The following is a 6,058-nucleotide window of genomic DNA, read 5'->3' as shown; positions in this document are numbered from 1 at the left end:
CCGCCGCCTATTTTCGATCCCGTCCGACGCCTTTCCGCCGCATCATCCACATAATAAAATACCGTCTAAAACTCCATCCTTACACATACTCCATTACATCTTCAAAAATTTAATCATAGTCCGGGCAGCTGTTAGTTCCGCACTGTATGAGTTCTGACCACCACCGACCACCGTATTTGTATTGCCACAGTGGAATAACAATTTCGCCCTCGAGTTTTCCGCCGAGACGTTGTGTTATGTTAGCTACATGGCGTTTTCATCGAATACCAATACTTAATCCCACAGTGTAATTGTCTGGGCGAATCTCTCTTCAAACGACAACTATTACAACACAATTGATCCTACACGTTCAACAATAGATACGTGACGGTCTGTGCGGTTCGGATAGATCTGGCGGCGTGTCACTGTGAGCTTTGGATAGCAATGCACTAATCCGTGTTTTCTGTACATCATATTGTATTCGCTTGTTTCGTTATCATACGAACTTAAGTCGTTCGTTTATGCGATAAAAGCACAAAACGTACACGAACCGAGTCGAATTCCGAATCAACCCGCGCGGATGGGGTAAAGGCGAACGGTGTTATTACACGGCTGCATCGTCTCCAATCACAATCCCCGACCGCATGTTTTCTCGGAGTTATTCCTCCTTATGAATTATTATGACGAGCAAAAAATAAATAAAAACACAACCTTTGGAAATAAAACAATGGTGAGATTATCACCAACGGTGGGATTTTCGATAGCTTTATGAAATTAAATTATGACGACACTTAATGAAACATACTCGCCGAGACCATTTTATGATGATAAAAACATGTAGTGTACCATTTTGAATTAAATCCCCGAATGTCAACAAATATTTTGTCTTTTTTTAATGGCAATCAAAACAATTAGTTATATCAACCCGTTTAAGGCTTTTAGATAAATATATTCATAACACTTTTAATAGTGTTTAAATAAACTTTTTTTTTAACAACTAATTTTAAAGATGAATAACTTGCTAAAAATTAAAAACATTTATTATATTATGCTATGTTAACATTCATTTGATAGATGCAAAACAACAAAATCTATTATTAATATAATAACAATTTACATCTAATGTGTTCAACTAAATTAAACTAATATAAAAAGAATTTAAACATCTATTGAAAATACTTTGAAGATGACAATTTCAAGTTTTCATCATTTCCGAAAGCAATTGTTCGTGACAATGGCATATATTTGACTGTCGAGAGTAAAAGGGATTGCTTTTTACAATACATTTATTTTATTACAAAAAAACTGATTTCTATTGTGACAAAAAATTTAACTATGTTTATAAATTTTATTACTATTCAAGTAGCGAATATTGAGTTAATAACGATGGGGAGATAACCTTGAAATTTTAGACATTTTAACTAAGCTTTTTCAACAAAGAATTTTTATATTTTCATGATTAGGAAAGAAAACTGAATCGATTTAAACATTTTGTTGAAAAGACTCGATCAAGTTGTAAATTGCACTTATTCTGGAAGTATTATTTTGTATTTAATTTGACTAATTTTTTTTAGCATTATTAATTATTAAGTTTGTATAAAACAATAAACTTAAAATAAAATTCATCATTTTATTCCTTCGTTTAACGGCAAAAACGCTTAATAAAACATTATGTATTAAAATAATTTCTTATTTGTTAAAAAATGAAATAGAATAACTTTAAAGTTTTTTAGCTTTAGGATGATTGTGTTGTAGTGTGAAATCGTTAACAATAAAGGGACAAAAATAAAAGAGCTTTACAATAATGGAATAGTTGAAGAATATCTTGTTGAAACTTTTTATGGTTAAAGGTTTGTGTGTAGTTCATGAATGCTTTGTTTAAAAACGTTTCTGCTAGAGAAACAGATCTAAAAAATAAACCACAGAGTACATTGTATAACATAACACAAAAATTACCTTTGGTTTCAGGGACGTTATTATTCTCAAGTTGTACACAAAATAACAAACTAACTGAGTGCTTAGCTATTAATAAATAACTTGCTTATTACTTGATGCGATTTTTATCAGTTAACTTGACCTAGTAATTACCTTATATAAAAAAAGGCTCATACCGTAAAAGTTTTACAAGATAATAAAAACATTATATGAATATTAAGCCGAGGATGAATGGTGGTTGATTAAAATAACTGTGTGCTTTCATTGTGTTACAAACGATGCACTAGGTATCTCAACTTGTTTTATTCTGTAAAACTTTGATTAATGTTTAGAGAAAAATGAAGACGGAACAAAAAAGTGTACACACTTTTTATTTATATGGGTGTAAATTGAAACGTTAATTAAAAAATATCCCATCACGTATCGTTTATTACTACGATACATTACCATTATATATTTTTTATTGATTTGCTATTATCACGCACAGTTCATTTATGTATCTGTTGTGGATAATAATTTTCATGTTTCTATGAAATCGTAATAAGAAAGTCTAATATTTTTTGAATAGAACTACTGTCACTATAATACAATTCATTATTACCATATAATAATTATTTATACCCTTAAAAATGCTGTAGTTATTTACGATTAAAGTTAATAAAGTTATACATTTATTAATTTCTAAGATACATATGTATACCTTTATTATTAAATATAGGTAATAGTTGGAAAGCTCAACATTTTTTACTTCATATTACCTTAAATGAATGATAATTAAAATCATTGAAACGATTATTGTCATTTATTTCGTTACAAAATTTGTAAAAAAAAAAAACATTTAGTATTAACTGTTTAGTGATTTTATGTGAACCTATTAGTGAAGAGACTAAAAGATAAATTTGTTTCTGTTTACGTTAACGAAAAGCCATGTTTAAAATAAAATGAAAATGTGATCATTTTTTCCTTAAAAATTCAAAAGGAAATTTCTATTCTACTACCAAATTAATATATATTGTTTAATACAAGCATAATGGTTGCAGTATCCTGTTGTTGCTCATTGCCAAGATCCGATTCTGCCTGTTTGACACAGTTGCCACACCGTCCGTAGTCATAGCACAGGCGCATTAAAAAAATCGTACGTGTGGTATCTGCCAAAAAATAGTTGATTCTTATCCTTAATACAAGAGTTACACGCAAAACAACATTTCTATCGTATTTTTTTTTTTGCGATTCTTATACACTACTCTAAGGTTACTGTATGTTTTAACGCAATAGTTACAACGACTATAGAAAGAATGGATCACCATGACATTAATTGTAAATCTCTTTGAACTTATAAAAGAAATATGCATATTTATTGTTGTATAGAAAAATATTATACAAATAATTTTCTTTGTATTCGCGTTGATTTATTTATTTTTATAGTATTTAAGATTCCACTTTCAAAAATGTTGTAATGACCTTAAATGGGCTGTGAAAAGCGAGAAAAAATAAAGCAAAATGTTAACACGAAAAATTTGATGAAATTAATTTTAACATTTTCTATAAAATTGTTAATTAATCAATGGACTTCAGTCAGTTTCAAATCATATTTTATTATATGTAATGATAAAAGGATATATTTTATAAATTAGCAGATATACTTTTACGATACAAATAATTTGATAACGTAAAAAGACGTTTATGTTATGAAGTTCTTTTTATTACACATCGATATAAAAAACTTCAGACAGCAAATTAAATATGTTCAAGAATGAAAAAAATCATATTTTTTGTATTCATTAATGCAGAGACTTATTTAAAAATATAGCACACGAATGCTAATGTATTGCCATTTTTTTGCTCATAAAAAAATTTCACTAATAATTAGAATATTGATGAGATAAAAAAAAAAGATATCGAAAAAAAAATGTTTTGGATGGGCGTCTGAAAAAAATTTTATTTATTTGTGAGCGGAATTATAACACTCTTACTCTCCTTAATATTATTAAAAACAAAAATATAATAAACCATTCGCGATTTTCCATTTTACCAACATTATTATTGAATACTTAGAATTAATTATTTTCACAGAACAAAATGGTTTACACAATTTCATAGTAAAAATTCACACTCAAATTGTTAAATAATTATAATAACCTTGTAGTATAGAGCCGTAGATAATAAAAATCCATTGTTTTACTTACTTCAATAACTGTTCTAATTGTGTCACCATACTACTGTGAATACAACTCATTTCTGAATTATTTTCCTGTAGAATATACTCCTTTATATAGTACTGGTTGGGTTCCAGATATGGAAATAAATAATATATAGCTCTGTTATCTACAAATATTGTCTGTATCCATGGAAATGGTGTTAGAATCTTAGTTAATTACTAATAAAAAAATAATAATAATTCATATTATTGGTTATTAACAGAAAATGTGCTATGTGATAATCTTATGTTTGCTCAGGGCGATCCCTCCTCTAGTCCTTTCAAATAATGCATTTTTGTTATAAAACTTTATCTAATCGTTTTATCATATATTAAATATTTTTTTAATATAAATAAAAAATAAATATCAAAGTGATATTTTTCCGATTTAACAGCATATTTGAATAATAACAAAAACGTCACTTTCGAACTAAACTGTTGTTGTTACCTTTATATGATATATCATATACATGATACATATGATCTTTCAAAATATTGTTGGCTTACAACAAGAATTCACCAACAGAAAAATTTATTTTATTGTTTTTGTTTTTAAATCTAATACATGACAACACTATTGGCACCAGTAAAATGAAAATAAAATTCTTTACTATCTTGTGTTAGAAATTTACTGATCTTTAATATATATAACTCAATATTTTTCAGTAGATGAAGTCGAAAATGTATAAATGAAATTTTATTTTTAGAGCTGTTGTGCAAAGCTGGCTATGTATAAAATAATACATGAAAGAAGTTAAAAAGTTTATGGACTAAGATTTGTATAAATTAAAAGTACCAAAGTGTTCTAACTAAATAAATCAAAAGTTTTTAAAGTAAAAATTTTTTTTGTTTATGACTAAAATATCCAGGATAAATTTTTATATTTCTTATGTTGAGTATTAAAACTTAAATAAATGAGACGTCAAAACATAACACTCCGTTATGTTTTCTGACATAACCAATTAAGGAAGTTGTTAAACAAAACATTTAATCAAGTTAAACATAAACTCACTCAACTATGTTAAGTTTCCTCTACCTACTCAGTTTAACATAAAATGTGATTTTTGTTTCATTTTAATGGTTGGGACTGTTCCAGAAACAACGAAAATTAATAATTGAAAATAAAATAACTACAGAAAAAATATTTTGGTAAAAAATGTATCCACTCAATCGTGAAATTAGTTAGCCTAAGGTGTAACTTTTTTCAACTGTTACTGTTTTTTAAACTGTAGTTTAGCTTCGCAGAAAGTTTAGTATCCCCAATTTGAATACGGTTTAGTAGAGTTATTTAAGCTTGAAACATTTGCATTTTAACTTGTCTCAATCCACACGTGTGTAACAAAAGTTGTGTAAAAATGGAGTACTTGAAGCGTGAGCTCTATTTCCTTGGGGCTTATCACGATAAATAACGATGCAAAAACATACATATACAAGTCTAGAAACAAACCATCGCACATTTTAAATCAAATTATGTTGCTCGTAAATTTTGTTGGTATGCTGTGTAATGCTCCGGTGGCGTACAAAATATTCTCCGAGGACACCCAAAGGACTAACCTGAACAACCGAACAAATCGTCCCTTAACCAAAAGTATCTGTGTTTTAGTTAAATTTTTATTATGCTGATTTCATGAATTACAGGGATATGCCTAGAGGTACATTTTATAATTATCTTTTTGGTATCTCTAATGAGAATAAATCAATTCAACATTACAAATTCACTCAAATTCATTTTCGAATTAAGATTATTTTTCGCTTGATGAATTCGTGTCTGTGCTTGTTAGATGATTCAATGTAAAATACATTTTCCACAGATACATTTTAGCAGTTTATAGATTCCACTTCAAAGTAGTTGGGGATAAGAACTCATGGTACTTAATTTAAATACAACCGAAGCGCCGCAATGATAATCTAATACAAACTTGCAACTAGAATAATTCAGTCGAGTTA

This window comes from Daktulosphaira vitifoliae, unplaced genomic scaffold (genome assembly GCF_025091365.1).
Source record: "Daktulosphaira vitifoliae isolate Bord-2020 unplaced genomic scaffold, ASM2509136v1 Scaffold_5, whole genome shotgun sequence".
Lineage (NCBI taxonomy): Eukaryota > Metazoa > Arthropoda > Insecta > Hemiptera > Phylloxeridae > Daktulosphaira > Daktulosphaira vitifoliae.
This window is presented reverse-complemented; position numbering follows the sequence as displayed.